The sequence below is a fragment of the Silurus aristotelis genome (genome assembly GCF_946808225.1).
Source record: "Silurus aristotelis genome assembly, chromosome: 5".
Taxonomy (NCBI): domain Eukaryota; kingdom Metazoa; phylum Chordata; class Actinopteri; order Siluriformes; family Siluridae; genus Silurus; species Silurus aristotelis.
Window position 1 is genome coordinate 33,547,198 of NC_139578.1, and position 26,545 is coordinate 33,573,742.

General features: G+C 42.6%; 1 long non-coding RNA gene across 2 annotated transcripts; it reads left to right on the forward strand.

Moving 5' to 3' along the window:
• Positions 1 to 319: 319 nt before the first annotated feature.
• LOC310725932 lies at positions 320 to 25,803 on the forward strand. Of its 2 annotated transcripts, none has more exons than XR_014533565.1 (3): positions 320 to 415; positions 25,144 to 25,255; positions 25,743 to 25,803. It is a non-coding gene; the product is annotated as an uncharacterized lncRNA (long non-coding RNA). The 2 variants fall into 2 exon arrangements; XR_014533566.1 differs by lacking the exons at positions 25,144 to 25,255; positions 25,743 to 25,803 and adding exons at positions 649 to 760; positions 872 to 1,088.
• Positions 25,804 to 26,545: the final 742 nt, after the last annotated feature.

Consider the following 26,545-nt stretch of genomic DNA (forward strand, 5'->3'; position numbering starts at 1 on the left):
AGTTAATAAAACACACTTCTGTTTATCTACAGAGGAAAAGCAGAGACAAGTATGAAGTAAACACTCTGTTGATCCTCCCCTGATCCTGACTTTTCCTTTCTCCTCCCTCTCTGTGCTAAATATCTGTATATAAGCTGCTGAAGAGGAGAGAAGGGAGAGATTCTGATTCTGACTTTGTGTGGATTATTAAGTCTCCTTATTGGAATTTCTTTTCTTAGTGAATTTCCACCACAGTGTTCTTCATCATCATCATCATCATCATCAACAACAACTTCTGAGTTTCCACTGCAGTGATCATCATCATCATCATCATCAACTCTCTAATCACTCTCACCATCAGCAGTCATGTTCTCTCCTTCTTTCCTGATGGTTTTGCTGGTTCTCACCTGCTTTCAGTCCTTCACGATGGCTCAGAGTAAGATAAAGTTCACCTTATTATTAGTTATGGTTTTTCCTTGTTATTATTATTAGTAGTAGTTTCAATAGTATCAGGTTGTAAAAATAATCAGTGATAATAAACCACTTCAGTGAACAAAAAAAAAACATGGAAAACCCTGATGTAGATCATTAAAAATGTCTCATGACTTCAGTATAACTCCAGCCTTTATTCTAAAATAAAAGAGAAGATAATGAAATGTTCTGTCACAGGTGCGAGTGGAGCAAATTTGTGCTGTTTTGAGTTTCATAAAAGACCAATTCCTGCAGCGAACATCATCTCTGTGGAGGAAACCAGATCTGACTGCACACTTCCTGGAGTCATGTACGATTTGTGATTCCTGTCATATTTTTATTTATTTTATAATTCTAACAGATGATTTCAAAATCTAATCTAAATGATGAGATCCACAGATTCTGGTTCTTTCTTCTGCAGTCTTACAACAAAAAAGAAATTCCGGATGTGTGCAGATCCTGAGGTGGATTGGGTGAAGCAGATCGTTGAAAGCAAAACTGAACCATCAGAATTGACTCAAACAACACAATAAAATTTTCTCTTCATGAATTAGCTTTTATTTTTTCATAAATGCTTAATTTGTATCACATTACTCAAAGCAATTTAATGTTATATTAAAAATACACCTGTAACTACAGGCACTGATGTATTTGCATCTTCTACACAAATTCAAACATTTAAAAGATCTTTAACATTTTTGCAGAAGATTCAGTCCAGTAGATGACAGTAAAACATTATTTTTTTGTAGGAAAATGTGCATTCAACCTTATGTTGCAGGATCTAGGAGGATATGATGGCAGCTTTAGGTATGGGGAGAGCATTGTGCTATCAACCTCAAGCAGGAGCATGGTTCCTCCCACCAATCCATTCCTCTCAAAATATTATTGGCTTCATTCATCTTTATGCAACTCTCCCCTGGGTTTCTGAGCAACACCATGGTACTGACTGCATAGTGCTTGTGATAAAGTTCAGTATCATAGTACATTATCTGATCAGACAATAACTGTGTTTATACTTAATGATTTATAATGAATAATTTTGCAATCTATACTGATTTAGTTTATGCAATTTACGCATGGCCTTTTTAAGCGTAGTATTTTATATATAGAACTAGCTCAATGGTCCAGCATTGGAGGTTTCCAATTCCCTTTCAGGGAATTCCCAAACACACTTGTGCATTGTCCACGCTCTGAATCATGTGTGTAATCCGTCATTGTTTGTCAATGGTTTGTCAAATGGAAAAAATTAAAGCTTCTAAGAAGACTAAGCACACTTTTCCCCCGGGAGCGGAGCAGGTGAAGTCGGGTTCTCGAGGAAGCAGAATGTGCACATTGTGCTTGCATGTCAATGCGGAATCTCTGTTCCGGGTGGGCACATATCGAGGAGGGTGCGGTTCTGGCCCCACTTTTGCCAAGGCGGAGCGGTGCCCTAGTTCCTGGGGCTCGCAAATGGACCTCACAGAGGGCTTAGAGATGGTCTTCCAAAACTCATGTTTTTTTTATTTTTCTTGGCAACAGCGTTACGGGTTAGTCAAAGAAACTTAGAAATGAGCATAAGAAAATAATAAGGACATATTCCTCGGTCTTGCACACATGCAGTAATACCGGAAAAAATGCGGCAACAGGCTATTCCCAAAATACCGCTATGCTCTTAAAGGAGCCACAACATATTTCACCCGTTACACCGTGTAACAGACACTCTTTCATTAAAGCCTGTGTAAAGTTCATTAGTTTCAATGTAGACACCTGCAGCTTATAGACAGGTGCGGCTTATTTATGTTCAAAATAAACATCTTTGTAAAATTCAGTTGGTGCGGCTTATATATGGGTGCGTTTTATAGTCCGGAAATTACGGTAAGTAAAATAGAGCAGTTTATTGATGATAATATATGAGTATACAGGAAATTGTATTAGAGGTAAGAGAGAGAGTCTGCATAAAGTGATACAGGCTGTTTGAAGACATCTGCAGCCAGCATTGTTAAACACCTGAGCTAAAGACACTCCTTGACTTATCTTGCAAAACAACATGCAAGTGCAAGTTAAAAAGTGCAGCTTAGGCCAGCTTAAATCATTATTAATAGTAGACAATAAAATTCAGCCTTATTTAGTGAAAATTCCATGGACAAGTTCACACTGTGTGAACAGTCAGTGCTAACTACAGTTCACATTTGATCTCCATCACTGCACCTCAACAACGATAAACTGTAATAAATGGACATTCGGTGCCATCCAGATGAGGATGAGGTTCCCTCTTGAGTCTGGTTCCTCTCAAGGTTTTTTCCTTCTGCATCTCGGGGAGTTTTGACAATGTTCATTGTTAAAAGCGCAACACAGATAAACATTCTGCAAAGTATTAGGTCAGGAAAACAGGTAAGAACAATCGAGCAGATTGTCAGGTTTTGAATGTAAACAACCAAAGCAAGAACGAAAGTTAGAAGTATGGTAGGCAAAGGTCAGGTCAGACAGAAGTTCTGGTTGGAGCTTTGCAGTAGACACCACCCTCTCTGCCTTTAAAGGAAGTGTTGCAGGAGACTTCCTCTTCATCTCCAGCAATCTTCTCAGGTTGGAAAGAAAACACAATGTGATGTTACGTAGGTGACCCTTAAAAGATCACATCAATGATGAAGGTTTTTTTAAAGTAAATAATAGTAAACTAATAGCAAGGTTTAGTTTGTGGATTTGTGTATATGCCGTTTCTTTGCAGTCCTTGTGGGTTGCACGGTGTTTTCTGCTACAGCTTGTTCTTGGTACCAGAGCCTCTGAGCTGATTTTGCTATGGTAAAAAGTCACATACGAGTTTCCTGTATGAAACTGTTTCATCACCAGTGGCTTTATTTACTCAGCAGACCTCTTCCTTTTATTTACTCAGTCATTTTCCACTATCAGCATCAGCAATGTTCTCCGCAATCAGCAATAGTCATTCGGTTCTGCTGGTTCTACTGGTGATCACCTGCTTCCATTACTATGCAGAATGTGATGGTAAGTTCAACAAAACCTGCTCACATATTTTTCTATTTTACCACACAGAATGAACTTATTATTATTATTATTATTATTATTATTATTATTATTATTATTATTATACATTTTCTCTGTTTGTTTTTTTTAATCATAGATGAACTCATGACCGATTTTTGTTTAAACACGGATACACCTGTATACATGGATTCCTCAACAGTGCAACGTCGAGAAATCTTGACAACCTTCTCTACACAACTAATCCAGATCAACAGGATCACACAGAACATCTACACACTCTACAAACACCTAGAGGTTCAGGTATGTGATATCTGACTACAATAAACACTTCTACCTTTGGGTTAGATGCTCCCCAATTTCCTTCTCTAAATGTTCCGTACATTAATAAAACTAAATGTAGGTAACTGGGTTCAGAGGAATGCCATATGGGCAGTGATAGCTCAATGGGTAAGGAATTAGACTGGTCATTGGAGTAGCTTAAGTTCTAACTTTTCACTTAGCTCCTCGGACGTCTAAATGTAAAATGTCTAAATGTATGTCTCTGGGTGAAGATGTCTGCTAAATGACTCCAGTGTAAATTGGTGAAGTATGAAGAGTTTCTGACTTAGATGGTAGAAGTGGTGGTTGGGTGGGGGTGGGGGTGAGGGTGGCAGTTTTGCCCTTTCTTAGTCAAAGAGGAAACGTTTTCTTATCTTCAATCTGCCCTCCAAACCTCCAAAGACACCACACACTCTCCTTCCTCCTCCTAATATTATTGTACTTGTAATTAATGTTATTTAAAATATAACGCTTCTAAATGAATATTAACTCCATATTCAATAATTCTTGCATAAAATTTGAAAAATATTCAGAGAGGGGCAGAATAAATGAGCAAAAAAAAAAAAAAAAAAGAGGGTTTTTTTTTGTTATCATATGTAGTGGGCTGGTCTGGGCCAAAATGCCAGGGCAGATTCTTTGTCCCAGTCCAGTGCCGACCTTACCATTGATTATTTTACTAAAACAGCAAGTTTCTGGCACTAAATTAGTTTGTACTTGTCATAGAGTCACCCTTGATTTCTTTATTTATTTATGAATCCATTTATTAATCCTTCCTTGATCCAAGATGGCGGGCGCGAGTACATCGCGAGGCTCAGGGTCTCTCCAGAATCTGCAATTTTGCAGTATTTCTGTTGCTTATCTCGGGTCTGTTCGTGCAGAACAGCTGTGCTTTTACATCGTACACCCGACGTGAGCTTTTGAATATTTGTTTACGACTTCCCGACAGTTTTATCGACAACCTTCATCTCCTCCCTGAGATCAACAGAACACCCAAGGCAGCTTACTCTACCCGGCCGGGCGAAAGTACTCGCAGGCGGCGTCGAGATCATAAACAAAGGCGGGAGAAGCATGGTGGAGTGAAAGCTAAGCTAATGCTAACACCACACCGGCTCTCTTTACCCAGCATCTTCCTCGCCAATGTTCGGTCACTGGTGAACAAAATGGAGGAGATTCGACTCAGCGACTCAGCACTTCTGAACTGTAATGTCATGATCTTCACGGAAACATGGCTACACAGCGGCATTCCGGACAATGCTATTGAGCTAGCGGGATGACACACCCTCCGGGCGGATAGAACATTAGATGGCTCCGGTAAGACCAGAGGCGGTGGATTGTGCATTTATGTTAATAAAGCTTGGTGTATGCTGCCCTTAGTCACAATCCGAAGACTGAGGTTCTTTTACTGATGTTTATTAAGCTTGACATCAACACCATAGAATTTACACCGTAGAACTGAATAAAAGGATAAATAAAAAAATACATTCAGTTACAAAGAAAAACATTAGATTTGGACATAAAACAAAAAAAAATAAACTTACATACCACTTTGCCTGCTTGTAGACTAAGAGTGGTAACTTCTTGCACAAACTTATATTTTAATTAAACATATCTTCTTTACAATAGAATTACAACTTCCTTCCCCCCAAATATGCACCCCTCATCAACCGGGTGAAGCCATCAGTGAGAACCATCAAGGTGTGGCCCACAGAGGCAGATTTCACACTTCAGGAAAGGTTTTTACACACAGACTGGGGAAAATTTGCTTTTCGGCCCACCAGTGACACTCACACAGACATTGACTGCTACACCTCCTCTGTACTGGATTACATCAGTTCCACCATAGACAGTGTTACTACTCAGAAACAGATCATCACATACCCAAATCAGAAGCCATGGATGAACAAGGAGGTGCGCCTCCTGCTGAAGGTGTAAAGTGTCCATAAAGTGTCCATGTGCGGTATGGTGTGGTGTAAAATGTCCATAAAGTGTCCATGTGCGGTATGGTGTGGTGTAAAATGGCCGTAAAGTGTCCGTGTGCGGTATGGTGTGGTGTAAAATGTCCATAAAATGTCAATGTGTGGTATGGTGTGGTGTAAAGTGTCCGTGTGCTGTATGGTGTGGTGTAAAATGTCCATAAAATGTCAATGTGCGGTATGGTGTGGTGTAAAGTGTCCGTGTGCCCGTGTGCGGTATGGTGTGGTGTTAAATGTTCATAAAGTGTCCGTGTGTGGCATGTTGTGGTATAAAATATAAAATGCACTGTGCTGTGCGAGTCCAGAGTTTAAAGTGTCGTGGTGCGAAAGGTGAGATATGTACAGAGAAGAAGTGTGATGATGGAGAGAGTGGGCCAGTTTTTAGATCCTTGGTGTTTCCTGGTTTAAACGGCGAATGGCCTGCGGGGAGAAGCTCCTCCTCATCCTCTCTGTGTGCGCTTTCAGGGAGCGGAAGCGTTTCCCTGAACGAAACAGAGAAAAGAGTCCATTATTGGGATGGCTGAGGTCCTTCATAATCTTCCTAGCTCTAGATGTCCTGCAGGTTAGGGAGCTCGATGTGGATGGTACGTTCAGCTGAAGGCATCACCCACTGGAGGGCTCGTCTGTCCTCCAGGATGCTGTTCCCGAACCAGGAAGTGATGCTACCCGTCAGAACGCTCTTAATGGTGCAGGTGTAGAAAGTCTTTAGCACCTGAGACGGAAGTTTAAAGTCCCTTAAGCGTCTCAGATGGTACAGACGCTGCCGGGCCTTCTTCACCAGGGTGTTGGTATGACAGGTCCTGTGTGATGTGAACACCTAGGTACCGGAAACTGTCCACTCTTTCCACTGGGGTCCCGCTGATGTTTAGCGGTTGGTATGACCGCTCCTGCTTTGTGCTGAAGTCCACGATCAACTCATTAGTCTTGCTGATGTTCAGGAGAAGGTTGTTCTCCTGGCACCATCTCTCCAGGTTTTTAAACTCCTGTAGGTAGGCCGTCTCGTCGTTGTTGGAGATCAGGCCCACCACAATGGTGTTGTCAGCAAAATTGATGATGGTCAAGTCAAGTCAAGTCAAGTTTATTTGTATAGCGCTTTTCACAATAGACATTGTCTCAAAGCAGCTTTACAGAAAACAACAGTGAAGGTGAATGGTGTGCGTTTGTCCCTGATGAGCAAGCCGTGGCGACAGTGGCAAGGAAAAACTCCCTTAGATGATATGAGGAAGAAACCTTGAGAGGAACCAGGCTTAAAGGGGAACCCATCCTCATATGGGTGACATCAAGAGTTTGGTCATAAATCTTTCAACAATACAGAACAATTTGTGGTCATCATAGATCCAGCATCAGCTTCTCCATGCCAGGGCCTTTAAACACTCGGCATCTACTTCTCCATGATCATCCATAGGTCCATAATCTTCACGAGGTGGGACGTGACTGGAGCTGACCAAACCTCAGGATGCTTTGGGATGGGGAGAGAAAGAGAAGCAGTGGAGAGGAATTAGCGTAGCTGCTGTTCATGATATTAACAGCACAAGTTGATAATGTGCATGTGATCATATATTCTGGAGCACAAGGTTGTGATGTGATGTGTGTGATGTGTGTTATGTGTACGCTTTGCTAAAAAGATATGTTTTTAATCTACACTTAAACTGGGAGAGTGTATCTGAACCCCGAACACTGTCAGGAAGACTATTCCAGAGTTTAGGAGCTAAATGTGAAAATGCTCTACCGCCTTTAGTGGACTTTGCTATTCTAGGAACTACTAGAAGCCCAGAGTTTTGAGATCTCAGGGAGCGTGGCGGATTGTAGCGTGTTAAAAGACTGGATAGATACATGGGAGCCAAACCATTTAGTGCTTTATAAGTGAGTAGCAGTAGTTTGTAGTCTATTCGAAACTTAATAGGAAGCCAATGTAGGGATGATAAGATTGGGGTTATATGATCGTATTTTCTTGACCTAGTAAGAACTCTGGCTGCTGCATTCTGAACTAACTGAAGCTTGTTTATTAATGATGCAGGACATCCACCTAGTAATGCATTACAGTAGTCTATTCTAGAGGTCATAAACGCATGGACGAGCTTCTCTGCATCAGATATAGATAACATATTTCTTAGCTTAGAAATATTTCTAAGGTAAAAGAAGGCTGTTTTTGTAACTTGATTGATGTGATTTTTAAAAGATAAGTTGCTGTCTAAAATAACTCCCAGGTCTTTTACCGTTGAACTAGTAGTTACAGAACAACCGTCTAAATGCAGGCTGAGATGCTGGAGCTTCTGTGTACTATTTTTTGGGCCGATGAGCAAAATCTCCGTTTTATCAGAATTTAATAGCAGAAAGTTATAGGTCATCCAATCTCTTATTTCTTCAACACACTCAGTTATGCGAGCTAATTGAGCTGTATCGCCTGGTTTGGATGAAATATATAGCTGGGTATCATCAGCATAACAATGGAAGCTAATTCCATGCCTTCTAATATTATTTCCTAACGGAAGCATGTATATTGTGAAAAGCAGGGGTGATGGTGGTGGAGTTGGAAGTGGCCACACAGTCATATGTGTACAGTGAGTACAGCAGGGGGATCAGAACACAACCCTGGGGAGCTCCAGTGCTGAGGGTGAGGGTGGATGAAGTGTGTTTTCCCACCCATACGGCTTGTGGTCTGTCTGTCAGGAAGTTAGAGATCCATTGACACAGCGGCAGGCTGAGTCTCAGGACCTCCAACTTAGAGGTGAGTGTGGAGGGAATTATGGTGTTAAATGCTGAACTGTAGTCCACAAACAGCATCTTTGTATAATTCCCATTCCTTTGGTCTGGTGCTAGCTGGTCAGCGCAGGCTTTCAGAACCCGACGTGTGATGCCATCTGGTCCTGCTGGTGATGGTTTTATCCACCCACAACTTCTGGTTGGGAAACGTTCTGATAGTGTTTTTTTTCACTGTATCATCTGCTAGTTTCCCGATGAATCCCACAACCGCTTCCGTAAACATGTTGACGTCATCAGAGCTGCTCCTGAACATGTCCCAGTCTGTGTCATCCAAAGCGTCCTGCAGAGCGGTTACTGATTGGTCAGTCCTGTGCGAGACCTCCCTCTGAACCAGAGCTTCCTGTTTCAGCCATTGTTTGTAAACAGGCATGAGGAAGATGGCGGCATGGTCCGATTTCCCAGACGGTGGACGTGATTGTGCCTTGTAGCTGTTCTTTAATGTTGTGTAACAGTGGTCCAGTGTCCTTTCGCCCCTGGTGGGGCAGGTGATGTGCTGCTGAAATTTCGGTAGTGCTGGTTGGCACTGTTAAAAACTCCTACCACAATGAGCGCAGCGTCCCGATGCTGTGTTTGGTGTAGAGTTAGTGTCTCATGTAAATCCTATACTGCAGTGTCCGTGTCCGCTTGAGGTGAAATATAAAAAGGCCAAGCACTGCTACAAGTGTAACAGGTACAGAAAGTGTTCTGTAAAAAACATGTGTATTGATGGATGGATGTTATAATTCTCACAAAATGGTTCTTATTATATCTGGTGTACCTGCCTGAATGAGCACCTTTCCCCTTTAATTGCTGTGATGTCATGAGCCTACATAATTTCCTGTTTTGTCTCCTCCTCTTCCTCTTGGCATTGTTAATGCATGGAAGAGGTGGGTTATTTTTGGCTCCTGCTAATCCTCATCAATCTTTATTTTAATTGTTGTTTTTATATATATATTTCTTTATTGCAAATGATGTGTGTTATGTTGTTTTACTTACCTGTGTGGCTATTTTTGTCATTTTGCCCAAGTATTTGTGTCTTTGGCTTGTATGTGGAGATGAGGGGCGCATGGTAATTGAATTGACATCACATTTTGGTTTTATAGAGCAAAATAAGGGTGAATGTGCTCAGAGGCTGCTTTTATTTGTTTTACACCAGGTATGTTTTCTCTATTTTTCCTTTTGGCATTGTTAATGCATGGAAGAGAGCAAAATAAGGGTGAATGTGCTCAGAGGCTGCTTTTATTTGTTTTACACCAGATAAAGGCCAGTGAAACCGCCGCCTGTTGTCCCTTGTCTGTCTCTACTACACTACACAACGCAGTAAAGTGAATTCATAACTGGTGACGCGAGCCACCGGTTACACGTGGTGCAGTGAACATTCGGATTTCGTATGTTCGGCTGATTACCGATCGCCGGAGTTGCTGCTTCAACAGACGACAGTGTGCCGTGATGTGAGAGTGTTTGGCTGATCGCGGAGACCGCAGCTCATTTCATCCAGTCCGATCTCGTCATCAGTGTTCTATCTTCTGTTGCTCATATCACAGACGGTAAAGGTTGAACGGTTACCTTTTACGAGGTATGATGAAAAACCGTTTTGATTTTTATTAATGACGATTGCCGTATGGGCTTTGTGTAAAAAAATTTTTTTTTATTTTTTTTGCATTGCTACACGCACATCAATGACAGTGTTTCTGTGATCGTCACACATTTTTTTTTATCTTTTCTCTTCTCCGTGCAACGCTGTATTGAACTTTTTTTTGCGCAGCTGCACACCCGAATGACTGAGTTGTGATCGTGATCATACTTTGTTTTCCTCTGAACTGTTTTGAGAGTCTAAATGAGTATTTCTGCAAACTACACTTATCTGCATATTAAGTGATTTCAGTGTTTTTACTTCCATTTTCTGAAACAGTTTTTTTACAATTCTCTAATTTTTCTATTCAAACTTTGTCATGTTTGAGGACACTGTTAGTCAGGATAATTATAGCCCTGTGCAACGGCCTAGTGCCATGTTCCCAGTAGGCAGGGGTAGTGGGGCTGTTCTTAATCATCCTGACAATGTCTGGAGTTTCACCTTGATGTTTTGGGAGAGGGAGGACATTCTTTAATGCGGAAATTGACCATGCACTTACATCTGATTCAGTAATCGGTACCTCTATGAGCCCCGCTGCTTGTTCCACTCCTTTTGCACGCCCTAACACTGATCGTGCAGCTACCCTTGAGTCTTTGGGGAGTATTGTTTCTGATTTGGCATTTCAGCCAGTCTCAACTTAACGCAACAACCCAGCCAAGTGCAATCTAAGTCAAATGTACAGCATTCAGGCGAATGTTTTGATGCTTCTAATTTGAAAGTCATTGTCCAACATGATGTTGCGCCTCCACCGTTCTTTAGAGGTGATCAAAGTGATTCATTTACTGTACATGAATGGGAAGATTTGATGTACAGTTATTTGAACAGAAAGAAATGCACTGATGAAACTGCCTCTGATCTCATTTTGAGCAGGTTAGCTGGAAAAGCGAGAGATGTAGTCAAAGTGTCCTTGCGCAGCTTCCCTGGGCCGACTGCTGCAGTGCTCCCCACCACCGTGTTCGATATACTGAAGCGCAATTTCAGTGAGTTGATGTATTCAAATATGCCTATGTCTGACTTTTATAACACCCTGCCTAGGGCGGACGAGTGCCCAATGGACTACTGGATACGGCTCAATAAGGCGATTGATGTGGCTGATGAGTGTTTGCGTAGACGGAACAAGCGTGTTGAGGACCCTGCTACTGAAGCTGTTATGATGTTTATCTCACACTGTCCAGATCCTGGCCTTGCTTTGTCTTTTTAGTTCAAGCCCGCTGAGCAGTGGAGTGCTGCTGAAGTTCAAGAGCGACTGGATAGTCATCGCAGGACTCTGAAGAGAGCTTTTGCTAGAACTTCACGCTCATTGCCTGTGTCTGCTTGCCATCAGAACACTGTAACTGTCTGTGACAATTCTGTTTCAAGTTTTTCCAAACAGCCTGAACTCTCAAGTCAGATACCAAGCTTAACTGGTCAGTTGAACCCCAACGCTGCTCCTTTTACTCCTGATGCTAGTATGCAGCAGTTGGTTGGCATGATGGACAAAGTCTTATCTCTCTGCACTGCCTCACTGTCCTCGTCTGCCCCAAACTGTCCTGTCAGAACTTCAGACCCCAAGTCCAGTCTGAGCTCAGCATGTAGGGTATGTCAATCTAAAGAGCACACTACACATACTCATTGTATGCGCCAGAGGCTTTGTCGTAACTGCTTCAAACCTGGACACTTTAAGAGCAATTGTCCTAGGACGACAGGCCTTGAGCTGCTGCCTTCAGCCATTCAGTTAAACTAAGTAGCCCATGTGCGGAGGGGGATAACATGGGCAGTGGCGTATTTCCCCTAAAAGATGAGTCAGACCCACGTTAGATTTTTATAAATATTTGCAAACTGTTGCCAACCGACAAAACGGTGCTGTATGTGGGATCTCAGAAAATTGATGGAGCTAGTGAACTCTTTTATGCTCCTGTGACTGTCGGTGGCCAGTCCGTGCTGAACGGTATGCTAGATTCTGGCAGTATGGCTTGCACACTGAGTATGGAAAGTGAATCCAAGTTGCGTGCCGATGGAGTTCTCCCTAAACCCTCAGCGATTCCTGGTAATGTGGTCCCGGTGGGCTGCGGTGGTCTGACTACGCAGCCTAAGTGCACATATGACCTGGAAATCGTAGTCTACGGGTTCAAGTTTGTTGTGCCAACCTTAGTAGTGCCTGGACAGAAGGATGAGTTCATTATCGGCAGTAATGTAATCAAATGTGTGCTTCAGAAGATGAAAGCCGAAAAGAGATACTGGGAACTAATTTCCTGCCAAAACAGCAACCCTGAGTGTGAAGAATTTCTTGAGCTCTTGAGCGGTGTTTCTCGTTGGTCTGGTCCCCAACAGCCCGCTAAGCTTGGCACAGTTAGGCTTTGTCAGGCGGTTACTTTGCTTCCCAGATGTGAGCACCTTGTCTGGGGAAAACTACCAGCTAACACTAGTGTTTCTCCAGGAAGCTCAGTCATCGTCGAGCCCACTACGTCACGTTCAGCACCGCGTCATGTTCTTGTTGGCCGTGTAGTGACTCCTATGTGGGGTGATCGATGGGTGCCGATGAAGATCTTGAACCCCACCCAGTCTCCAATAACTCTTCGACGTAATGCTAAGCTGGCTGATGTGTCTCCTTGTTTGGCAGTGGAGGATGTTACAGTTTCACAAGATGTGTGCAGACCTCGAGTTTCTGATGCAGCTTTCCCCAAGTCTGTTCCAACTGTGGATCCTGTGCAGTTACTGCATGAGTATGGTTTGGAGGACATTGATATCGAAGGGTGTGAGGTCTCCAAGTCATGTAAGGAGGAGTTGACGAGTCTTATCGTGTCCTATCGTGATGTTTTCTCCAGAGACAGATTTGATTGTGGAGAGGTGAAAGACTTTGTACACCGAATTCATCTGAGCGATGAGCGTCCGTTTCGTCTGCCATATCGCCGAACCCCTCCTGCCACTACCAGAAGTTGAGAGAGGTACTTTCTGAAATGGAGGAGAAAGGCATCATTAACAAATCCGTCAGCGAGTATGTGTCTCCCTTGGTAATGGTATGGAAGAAGGACGGATCTCTCAGAGTCTGTACGGACTTTCGCTGGCTTAATGCAAAGACCATTAAGGATGCTCATCCTTTGCCTCATCAGGCAGACTGCCTGGCTGCTCTAGGAGGCAATCTTCTCTTCAGCTCTATTGATTTGACATCAGGGTTTTACAACGTCCCGCTCCATGTTTCTGATCGTCATTACACAGCATTTACAACACCAATGGGCTTGTACGAATACAACCGTCTTCCCCAAGGCCTGTGTAACAGCCCAGCATCCTTTATGCGCATGATGCTCCGTGTGTTTGGAGATCTAAATTTTTCCAGCCTCCTTTGCTAGCTAGATGATTTGCTGGTTTACACCCGCTCTGAGGAGGAGGCTTTGAAACGCTTGGAAGTGGTATTTCCACGGTTGAGAGCTAGTAATTTGAAGTTGGCTCCAAAAAGTGTCACTTTCTCAGGCGCTCCATCAAATTTCTGGGCCATGTGATCAGCGGATCTGGAGTTTCTGTGGATGAAGACAAGGTAGCAGTCATTTCAGCCTTTCAAAAGAATGACTTGATGAAGGAAGATAATGTCACACCTTCGCCAAAGAAACTAAGATCATTTCTGGGCATGGTTCTATATTACCAGAGCTTCATCCCTGGCTGTACACGTATCGCAAAGCCATTGTTCAATTTGAAGGCCGGTCAGAAACGTTTGGCGAAAGGTACAAGTAGCCGTAATCGATCTGGCACTTATCGGGAGTTTTCTCCCCAGGACTGGACTCCTGATTGTGATGTCGCCTTCGAGGAGTTAAAGGGAGCCCTTGTCGAGAGCGTGGTCCTGGCACACCCTGACTTTGAGCGTCCATTTATTCTCTGCACTGATGCATCGTTGGACGGCCTAGGTGCAGTACTTTCTCAAGTTCCCAGTGGTGAGGACAAAGCACGTCCCATAGCATTCGCCAGCAAGTCTTTGAGCCGCAGCCAAGCCAATTACACTGCACACAGGCTAGAATTCTTGGCCCTCAAGTGGGCAGTGTGCGACAAGTTCAGTCACTGGCTAAAAGGTCATGAGTTTACCGTGTGGACAGACAATAATCCGCTCACGTACATCTTGACAAAACCTAAATTGGATGCTTGTGAGCAGCGCTGGGTTTCAAAGCTTGCCCCTTAAAACTTTAAAATCAAGTACGTTCCTGGACAATTGAATGTCGTGGCGGACGCGCTCAGTCGTGACCCATTCGTCAACCCAGTGAGTCAGCGACTTCTGTCTGAGCCTTACTCTGAACTACTGAAGTATGTACACAGTGTGGGAGATGATTCTGTGCAGAGGACATTCCGTCTCACGTGCCAGCCACAGACAGTTGACACTGAACTCAATCTAAGCTCTGAAGTGAACCTTTCCATGACTTCTGAGGATGTTTCGTCTATCTTGTCCGTCTGTGATGATTGGGATTCGGGAGCTGCGTCCAGAGCAACATCCGTGGGTGGTCATTTGTCTTCTTTGATTCCCGACTGTCAAGACGTAACCCATGCCTTTTCATTGTCTGACCTGCAGTGTCAGCAGCACAAAGATGCAGTTATTTCGAGGGTGGCTTTCTATGTCAGCAGGAAGCGCAGACCTACCAGGCGTGAGCGTGCGAATGAGGATTTGCTAGTCTTGAGGATTTTGAGGCAGTGGGAAAAACTCTTTTTGCTTCATGGCATTCTGTATAGAGCTGTCAAAGATCCGCTCACTAGGCATAAAAAGTTTCAGTTCGTCCTGCCTGGCTCCTTGAAACAGCAAGCACTCTCTGGTGTTCATGATTTGGCCCGGTCACCAAGGTCAGCCACGTACCCTGTCTTTATCCCGCCAGAGGTTCTATTGGCCTGGGATGGAACGTGATGTGCGTGATTTACGTCAAGACTTGTGCCCGTTGTGTCCTGAGTAAAACTTCAGAGCCAGCAGCAAGAGCGCCCTTGGAGAGCATCAAGACCACTGCCCCATTGGAGCTTGTCTGTATTGATTTCTGGTCTGCTGAAGATAGGCACAATAAATCTGTGGATGTCTTGGTAATTACAGATCATTTCACCGTTAGCTCACGCTTTTCCTTGCCGAAATCAGTGTGCTAAAAGTGTTGCTAAGAAACTGTGGGATGGCTTCTTTTGTATCTATAGATTTCCCCAGCGTATCCATTCAGACCAGGGTGCAAATTTTGAGTGTGAGCTGATAGCAGAGCTGCTTGATATTGCTGGCGTTGACAAGTCACAGACTTCACCGTACCACCCAATGGGGAATGGTGGGACTGAGAGGTTCAACAGAACGTTAGGTAACATGCTGAGATCGCTTCCACCCAGATCCAAGCAAAAGTGGCCACAGTTGGTACAAACAATGACCTTCATGTATAACTGCACTGCCCCTGAAACAACTGGGTTTGCCCCTTTTTACCTGATGTTCGGGAGGGTGCCGAGATTACCTGTTGACCTTATGTTTCAAAGCGTGCTTCGTGATGAGTCAATCTGTGATTACAATGACTATGTCCAATCTCTTGTCAGTGATTTACAGTCTGCTATGGTGCTGGCTCAAAAGAACTCTACTGCTGAACAAAAACATCAGTCTGATCAGTACAATAAGAGAGTCAAAGGATTGCCCCTGTCGGTTGTTGATCAGGTTCTCATTGCCAACAGAGGCTGTAGAGGTAAATGGAAACTTGCCGATAAATGGGAGCCCACCATGTATTCTGTTGTTGCCTCCAAACCTTCACTGCACATTTACAGGATCCGTGACAAATCTGGTCATGAGAAAGTGGTACATCGGAATCTATTGTTGCCAGTTAACTTTCTTCCTTTGCCCTCAACTGATTTTTCTGTTGGTGAAAGTGCTTGTGGTGTTCCTTGTTCCACATCTTCTCAATCTGTATGTGATGTGGTTGCGTCAACCTTACCTGTCACTGATGATTTGTCACATGCAGAGTCCATGTCTGTCATTTCTCACATTGCTGATGATCGTACTGCTTCTTGGGTCTCAACCCATTCTTCTCAAACCGTTTCTGAAGCACAAGATGTTTTTTCTGTTGAGCGTGACACTGTAGCTAGTGCTTTTTCTACTGTTCCTGTTCCTAACGGTTCACATGATCCTTTGGTTGACCGTAACTCTGACGATCGTTACACTACCAGGTTTGGTAGAGTACTCAGACCTGTTCGTAGGCTGAATGAGTCGATGGTTCAACTCCAAACCTTACTGGGTGTGGAATCTGTTTCTCCTGTTATTCATGTGTAGGTTTGTGTATTGTATTACACGGCCTCTGGTAATACTACTCAACCAAAGTGTAATCTCCTCTATTTTGTGTATATTAATCCTGTTTATGTACCTGGTCTGAGTTTTTTTTTTCAAAGTGTAATGGGCACTTTGTGTATGCCTACAAAATATGTAGAAGTTTGGCCGACTTTCTCCATATTTGTATCCCTTTTGGTTGGGTAACTTTCTATGTGGAGTCTTCACTGTTTTTAAAGTGTGGACCATATAATTCAAGTGACCAGTGTTTTATTTGTTGTACTCTGTGAATTCTGGGGGGGTGAGTGTAACAGGTACAGAAAGTGTTCTGTAAAAAACATGTGTATTGATGGATGGATGGTATAATTCTCACAAAATAGTTCTTATTATATCTGGTGTACCTGCCTGAATGAGCACCTTTCCCCTTTAATTGCTGTGATGTCATGAGCCTACATAATTTCCTGTTTTGTCTCCTCCTCTTCCTCTTGGCATTGTTAATGCATGGAAGAGGTGGGGTTTTTTTGGCTCCTGCTAATCCTCATCAATCTTTATTTTAATTGTTGTTTTTATATATATATTTCTTTATTGCAAATGATGTGTGTTATGTTGTTTTACTTACCTGTGTGGCTATTTTTGTCATTTTGCCCAAGTTAAATTGTATTTGTGTCTTTGGCTTGTATGTGGAGATGAGGGGCGCATGGTAATTGAATTGACATCACATTTTGGTTTTATAGAGCAAAATAAGGGTGAATGTGCTCAAAGGCTGCTTTTATTTGTTTTACACCAGATAAAGGCCAGTGAAACCGTCGTCTGTTGTCCTGTGTCTGTCTCTACTACACTACACAACGCAGTAAAGTGAATTCATAACTGGTGACGCGAGCCACCGGTTACACAAGCAAAAGATAGAGGAGCATTTTTCGAACTCTGACCCTCGACGCATGTGGCAAAGCAACCAGGCCATCAGTGATTACAAATTCTCACACCCTTCTTCTTGAATGAGCTTAATGACTTTTATGATGCTTTGAGAGAGACAAAAAAGACACTGCCACCAAGCTAAAACTCTCTCCTTCACTCTCCCACACAGATGTCTGCAATGCACTGAGCGCACACAAAGCCGCTGGACCAGACAACATCCCTGGGCGCGTACTCGGGGCATGTGCTGAGCAGCTCGCTGGAGTCTTTACTGACATCTTCAACCTGTCTCTTGCCCAAGTGTGACCGAATGAATGAGGCGCGGGTGGTGATTGACACTCCTGACCACCAATCAGTAGTGAGCAGCCACTATTTAGAGTGGGTTGGTTTGAAACTGGCATTCGTCACGTCCGTATCTTCCCCTTTTGTGGTTGCTATAGTGATTTCAGGTATGTGCTGTTAGTATGTAGCGTTGACTAATTAGTTTTTCTTTGCTCGTTGCACTAATGGCTCGTTTGTGTATCCTTAGCCTGTCTTTTCAGTGTGTGTCTCTGTTGGATGCTGTTTTGGATCTGTCTACTGCCCTCCCTGCAGGTATGAGGAAGTTGTTTAGCAATGTTTAGCTTTAGCGTGGGTCGGGTGGCGTGAGTAATGTGCAGTCCTTGAACTTCAGTTCACAGCAGGCTGCGTATCCTGAGCAGTGAATTGATTCTCAGGAACTGATCTATCCACGTTTGGTAAGTTGTTTGGGTTTGTTAGGTGGAATAACGGCATGTATGCATGCAATTACTTATATCATTTATATCTTGTATCATCGTTTGTATTATAGGATCCTTCTTTTTCGTCCTGGGTGATTATTGCTGCGATTCGACTTTTCCCTCGCTGCGCGCCGAGTAAACAACCTCAGCTTACAACTATTTAAAAAGGGGACTTCTGCTGCTGCCGTTTGGCTTTTGTGATTTGTTTTAACTGGTATTGTCTGGCCTACTGTGGGGTCGAGCAACATGCAAGTATCGGGGCTGGTTTAAGGACGACGCGGCCGCTCCTTTTTTTAGTTTTGTTTCCCTCAAACTTTTGATAAAGTTTTTCATTGTTTTTGTTTTTAAGAGGTGTATATGGTGAATGATATTGTGCTTCGGTGACCGTCCATCGTATTACGGTGGAATTGTGACCTTAATTCGCTTTTTCCTTTATTTTTGTCTGAGATTTATTCTGCTTTTGGTTTCTTTCAGGAGCTGAAAGGTCTTTGGTGGTGCTATTTCAAAGTTTGCCGTGCAACATTTTTTGACGTGTATGAGTGGGTGCTCTGAGTTCACGGTGAGGTGTGCTTGTGTGTGGAAGTGTGCTTTTTGATAATTAGTGCTGATCACTCCGGTGGGTAACCCCAGCCCTGTATTTAATGATTCTATTTTGTTGGAAATTTGGAAATTGTGTAAATTGGTTGTTTTAATATTTTGTCTGTTTATTTTTTGTGTAAATGTCATCGGACCGTTTTTCTTTTTGTTTTATTTTAAATCCAAGTTTTCAATAAACCATGTATTTTTATACGATGCCCACGTTTCTTGCCTACACTTACTGATAAGGGAATCGAACTTGTGTGATCTAATGAACTTTGGGGTTTACTTCTAATTCCTGGGTGTAACCCTCCCAGGTGGCGTAGTCGAATTGGTTAAGTAGATAAATTTGAGCTTGGGTGTGACGAGCTGTTCAGCTCTCCCCCTTAGGCCCCCACCCTCGCACCACACAAGCAGCTGTTCCCAATTGCTTTAAATGCACCTCCATTGTGCCAGTGCCAAAACTGGCACAATGAGCGGCTGGTCCTGGCTCACCTGAAGGACTCTCTGCCATCCACATTAGACTCTCACCAGTTTGCCTACCGAAGCAATAGGAGCACAGAAGATGCAGTTTCCGTGGCACTGCACTCCACCTGCAACTGGAACATGGACTTTCTGACCAACAAACCCCAGCAGGTTCGATCTGGCTCTATCTGCTCCAACACCATCACACTCAACACCGGTGTATTACAGGGCTGTGTGCTGAGCCCCTTCCTCTACTCCCTCTCCTCAGGCCTGTGAATGGATCTAACTCCATCCTCAAGTTTGCAGATGACACTACCGTGATCGGTCTCATCACCAACAATGATGAGACTGCCTACAGGAAAAAGAGAGCCAGCACCTAGCCACATGGTGCAACAACAATAACCTGCTCCTTAACACCTCCAAGACAAAAGAGCTCATTGTTGACTTCAGGAAGGAGACAAGAGGCACACACGACACCACCCACATCAATGGGATGGCTGTTGAGTTGGGATGGCCAGTTTCAAGTTCCTGGGGATCCACATCTCGGCAGACCTGTCCTGGACTATCAACAACTCCACCCTGGTTAAGAAGGCTCACCAGCGCCTCTTTTTCCTGAGGACGCTAAAGAAAACTCAGCTCTCCTTGGATATCCTGGTAAATTTCTACCGCTGCACCGCTGTGTCACAGTCTGGTATGGGAGCTGCTCTGTTGCAGAGCACAAGGCACCGCAGCGGGTGGTAAACTGCCCAGCGCATCACAAGGACTCCACTCCCAGCCATGGAGGACATCCGGAAGAAACACTGTCTGCGTCGAGCTCGCAGCATTCTTAAGGACCCCTCTCATCCCACCCATAGACTGTTCTCTCTTCTGCCCTCCGGCAGGCGTTTCAGGTGCCTCTGGACCAGAACAGCTTTTTTTCCTAGAGCTGTCTCTTTACTGAACTCTGCCCCTTGCTGATACACTACTACATTTCCCCCACACCTCACACTTCGTTATTTTGCTAATGCTATCTTGCTGCTCCCCATTACCTAATTGCCACTGTATGTATGTGTGTGTGTATATATATATATATATATATATATATATATATATATATATATATATATATATGTATGTATGTGTGTATATATATATATATGTGTGTGTGTGTGTGTGTGTGTGTGTGTGTGTGTGTGTGTGTGTGTATATATATATATACACCCGTTTACTGTTTATAGTAATAGCAATATATTATGTTCACCGTTCACATCCTCTGTAAATTCCTGTTTATATTAAAAGGCATCTGTAAATCATGTTCATAGTACATATTTACTCATCTGTATATTATTGTTCATAGTACATATATATATATATATATATATATATATATATATATATATATATATATAATCTGTATATTATATTAATAGTACATATACATCTGTAAATTACTGTTTATAGTCCTATATTGCCATTCTATTTAACTTATGTAAATCATGTAAACACTGTATCCTGTACTTGCTGTTATTGCACTCTGGTTAGACCCAAACTGCATTTCGTTGCCTTGCACTTGTACATGTGTAATGACAAAGTTTAATCTAATCTAATTATAAAATAAAATTAGCGATTAACCTATTACTGTGTCTAAATTTAACTCTGTTGTAATTTACTGAAGATTATGATTTAAAAAAGTGTGTGTGTGTGTTGGAGCAGAATTGTGCTGTTTTGAGTTCCACAAAAAAAAAACTCTCACAGAAATCATTGTTGCTTCCAAAGAAACAATATTTGTCTTCTCTATACAACAAACAAAACACTTTCACAGAGTTCAGAGAAATGTTCTTCCAAGAGTTGAAAGAAGAGATGGCTCTACCCGGAAAATTGACAGTTCGTTGCATCGAAACACACTCCCACCTGGTCCGTTGCCTATCTGCTTGCTGTGTGAGGATCTCGGCCTACTCCACCTGGTCCGTTGCCTATCTGCTTGTTGTGTGAGGATCTCGGCCTACTCCACCTGGTTTGAGGCCAATATTTCGGTGGCTGACAGGAGATAAGGTCATTAGCTAATTGCGGGCTAATATGGATGCCTAGCTGGTTAGCTGTGTGGCTCTACCTGGAAAATTGACAGTTCATTGCATCAAACTACTCTGAGAGGATCTCGGCCTACTCCACCTGGTCCGTTGCCTATCTGCTTGCTTTGTGAGGATCTCGGCCTATTCCACCTGGTTTGAGGCCAATATTCGGGGGCTGATGGGAGCTAAGGACATTAGCTAACTGCGTGCTAATATGGATGCCTAGCTGGTTAGCTGTGTGGCTCTACTGGGAAAATTGACAGTTCATTGCATCGAAGTAAGTGCACGCCCCTCTGGAATAAGGTCTTTTCGTTGGCCTTTTGACTTTCTTTGTTCTCTGTTGAACCATGGATATACTCAAACTATTTTGCATTCTCTCCGCACTTATCCTGACCTGTATTTATCTGGTTACAACCTGTTTCGGCAGGATAGGTCATCTAAGGGTGGGGGGGTAGCAATTTTCACTAAAGAATATCCTCAATGTAGTATAGCCCTGGCAAAGTCTATACCCAAACAGTATGATCTTCTTGTTCTTAACATGAAATTATCAAACAGTTTTTCTTTATCTGTGGCTGGCTGCTATCGCCCTCCTGCACCAGCATGTACCCTAGAGGCCTTGAGCAATGCTCTTGCGCCTTTCACTAGGTCCGAGTTGATCATACTTGGTGATCTAAACTGGGACATGCTTAAGCCCCCAGAGAAAGTTGTACAACAATTTGATTGCTTAAACCTTCATCAAATCATAAACCTACCTACTAGATATAACCCAAAAGATTGTGACAACGCCACATTGATAGATGTTGTGTTTACAAATGCCCCACACATGTACCTATCGGGTGTTTTTTGCAAGGATCTCAGCGACCACTGTTTCATTGCCTGTGTTAGAAAACAACTTTCTGTCAAACAGCCTGTCGTAATCACTACTAAACGTATTCTAAAAAAAATTTTGATGCTCAAGCCTTCTTACATGATTTGAATCATGTAAGTTGGTATAGAGTCAGTCTGATTCCTACAGTGAATGATGCATGGTTGTTGTTTAAAGGTCTTTTAACTGCTGTGATCAACAAACATGCCCCAAACAAAAATATGCGTATAAAAAACCGCAACAGCCCATGGATTAATCGTGATCTAGTGGTTCTGCTTCAGCAAAAAAATACAGCCTGGCGCAGAGCATGCAAGACACATTCTGTTAAAGACAACATTTTATTTCGTCAAATCAGGAACAAGGCCACACAAGCGGTGAGGGAGGCTAAAGCTGGCTTTTTTAAAAAACAGCTCACACTTTGTGGTGTCGAATCCAAAAGCTTTTTGGAATACAGTAAAAAAACTTGAAAACAAACCCCGGACCATACCATTGTCCCTAAAATTGGATGACATAGTTGTCACTAATAAAAACTCCATGGCTGAAGCATTCAATCACCACTTCATAAATGCTGGCTTTGTTTCAAAGACATTAAACCCTATTTCTACAGCCCCTGCAGCCTCTAATACCTGCAACCTTTTAGCACCTCCTCACAGTTTTTCCATCCGGCCTGTTTTAGTGGGGGGAGTCTTGCACGAACTGACTGCTCTGGACCCCAATTAAGCAGCTGGGTCAGATGATCTTGCTGCTTTTTTTATTAAAATTGCTGCCCCTGTCATTGCGGCTTCACTAACAGCCCCCATTAACCTCTCCCTCTATACAGCCGAGATTTCACCTGCTTGGAAAAAAGCGTTTGTGCTTCCTCTGTATAAGGGCCGTGATCAGGCTGACCTGAATAATTACAGGCCGATTTCCATCTTGCCATGTGTGTCTAAAATTCTGGAAAACCTTGTCAATAAACAACTAATCAATTATCTAAATGTGAACGGTATAATCTCCGGGGCACAGTCTGGCTTCCGATCAGGGTATGGTTGTGTTACAACTACCACTAAAGTGCTCAATGACATTACATCTGCATTAGATAACAAACAAAACTGTGCTGCTATATTCATTGATCTTGCAAAAGCTTTTGACTCGGTGGACCACAACACACTTATCCACAGACTCAGCAGCACTGGTTTCACTGATCACTCACTGGTTTGGTTCTCAATTTATCTTTCTCACCGGGTTCAACGTGTAAGATTTGAAAACCTTTTCTTCCATTCTCTTCCGGTCACCAGGGGTGTCCCCCAAGGCTCCATCCTTGGTCCCACCCTTTTCTCAATTTATATTAATAACATTTCCCAGGCAGTTGGTAATTCACTCATTCACTTATATGCTGATGATACAATCCTTTATGCCATAGGTTCCTCCCCTGATGCTGTTCAAGCTACCCTGCAACATAGCTTTTACCAACTACAGCAGTCTTTTACACAAATCAAACTCACTCTCAATACCTCCAAAACAAAAAGCATGTAGTTTGGCCGTACGGGTAGTACGCCTCCTCCTGCCCTTAACATCACCACCTGCAAGGGGGATATTTTAGAACAAGTCGTTGCTTATAACTACTTGGGCATCTGGTTGGAAACTTCACTCTCTTTCTCTATCCACATATCAAAGCTGCAATCTAAGGTCAAAGCCAAGCTTGGTTTCTTTTACAGAAACCGCTCTTCCTTCACCACTTCTGCCAAACTTATTGTTATTGAAATGACCATTCTACCCATGTTAGATTATGGAGACACTATATATAGGGTTGCTTGCAAGTCCACCCTATTAAAACTTGATGCTCTTTACCATTCTGCTATCAGGTTTGCCACAAATGCTCCTTTCAATACACACCATTGTGCTTTATATTCATCTGTTAACTGGCCCTCCCTTCACAATCGCCGTAAAATTCACTGGTTCACCTTCATTTATAAGACCCTTCTCGGCCACTCACCTCCTTACTTAGGTCACTTGCTGCAGCTTAAGCTTGTCACATATAACACCCGGTCCTCAATTCATTTTCAATTAAGCATTCCTAAAACCAACTCTGCGTTTGGTCTTGCATCTTTTCAATCTGCTGCCGCTCGAGACTGGAATGCTTTTCAAAATACTCTCAAACTGGATAAATTAATTCCAATTTCAACCTTTAAAAATATTATATCATATTTGTTCACGGATATATGCAGTTGCTTCTCTTCATAATTTTGTTTTAAAATGTATTTATGTAATTGTTAATCATGTATGTATTTTTAATGTTTTGTAATTATTTTAGCCCTATTTCCCTTTCCCTAAGTGGTTTTTCCACTTGTCAGGCCGCCATTGTAAATAAGAACCTGTTCTTAATGACTTGCCTGTAAAAAAAAATAAAGGTTAAAAAATAAAGGTTATAGTCTTACAACAAAGATCCACCTGCCACGCCCCCTTTTGTGGCTCTCATGCCCCCGCTCTCCCTAGAACTCCAGGTCTACCCACGCACACCTGGGGCTCGTTGTCTCTCATGCCTTCGCTCTCTCTGGAGCCCCAGGCTTAACTATGCACACCTGGGACTCATCATCACTCCACCCCGCTCCTACATAAACCCCTCATTCACACTCACTTCCTGTTCGTTATTGTATGTGTTGGACGTTACGTGCGGTCTATGTGTTCGTGTTCAGGTTTTCGCACAGGACTTCTTTTATCCGTTCCATTCAGACTCCACAATCCCGTACCGGCTGCGCTTCTCCTTCCGGGTCAGCTACACTTCTCCTAAAGCTCACGTCAGACACTCTCAACCGTAGGACTGCCGTGTGCTTGTGTGAGTGTGTGTGTGTGTGTGTGTGTGTGTGTGTGTGTGTGTGTGTGTGTGTGTGTGTGTGTGTGTGTGTGTGTGTGTGTGTGTGTGCTTGTGTGTATCTCTCTCCCTCACACTTGTCAATAAAACCCGAGCGAGCTGTACTCCGGCTTCCGGCTTCTGTTTCGCTCGCACCCTGAGGATGTGGTCATTAAAGTTATTTTTGATATTAGTAGTAGTATCAATCAATAGTAATGGGTTGTAAAAATAATCAGTGTTCATTAACCCAAACTCACAAAACATTTAATGATGACTGATGTAGATCATTAAAAATACCTCATGACTTTAATATAAATTCAGCCTTTAGTCTGAAATAAAAGAGAAGATAATGAAATGTTCTATCACAGGAGTGAATGAAGCGGCGGGTTTGTGCTGTTTTGAGTTCCATAAAAGACCAATTCCTGCAGCGAACGTCGTCTCTGTGGAAGAAACGAGATACGACTGCACACTTCCTGGAGTCATGTACCATTTGTGATTCCTGTCTAATTTTTTTATTTGTTTTATAATTCTAACAGAGGATTTAAAAATATAATCTAAATGAGGAGATTCACAGATTCTGGATCTCTCCTGATCTTTATCTTCTTTCTTCTGCAGTCTTACAACAAAAAAGGGATCACGGGTGTGTGTAGATCCTGAGGTGGATTGGGTGAAGCAGATCATCAGTAAGTCTGAAATAAAAGAGAAGATAGTATTTTCTCTTACAGATGTAAATGGAGCAGCTTTGTGCTGTTTTCAGTTTCATCAAAGACCAATTCCTGCAGTGAACATCGTCTCTGTGGTAAAAACGAGATTCGACTGCACACTTCCTGGAGTCATGTACGATTTATCATTCTTACTTAATTTTTTTAATCATTTTACTTTTTCTCAGAGGGTTTTAAAATATAATCTAAATAAGAAGAGATTCACAGATTCTGGTTCTCTCCTGATGTTTATCTTTTTTCTTCTGCAGTCTTACAACAAAAAAGGGATACCGGATATGTGTAGATTCTAAAGGTGGATTGGGTGAAGGAGATCATGAAAATCACAAAATGTTACTTCATACTTTCATGATGTTATATTAAAAAGACACCTGTAACTGCAGGCACTGATTTATTTACATCTTCTACACAGATTAAAGCACATTTATAACTCATGACCTCTTGGTTTGTTTCTCTGAATAATCACTTCTTAATACTGTTTCTATTGTTGGTATGTTCTGGGATGTTCTCTCACAACCTCTGGGTTCTTCCAGGAACTGGGCATTTATACTGAGAGACCATGAACCTTTTAATGGAATTACTCTCAGATCAACTCCAGTCTAGTGATTATAGAACCAGTTTCACACCAACATTCTCTCTGTAATCTGCAGTTTATACTGATTTATTCATAGTTCTCAGAAACACTTTTATTCAGGGTCAGTAACATTTACAACAAAAGCTGAAAGTTGCTAAACCTGCTCAAGGGTCCAGCAGTAGAATCTTTTACTCAGAAGCTAAGTGACTGCTCCTTTCACTCACATTAACCAATGTGTTTCCACCATCACAACATCTACAACATGTGTAATAAATTATGACAGACTCAAAAAAAACATCCTAGTAAAGCAATGAGAAAACATAATGTGATTTTCTTCTTGAATGATCTAAAAGAGGAGATTGTGGTGGAACGTGTATTATTAAATGGATTTAGTATCAAACAGAGAGATAAAGCCTCAGAGAAACAGGAACTGAAGCATTTTAAACAGTTTTCATGAACATTAGAAGAAATTTAAAGTGG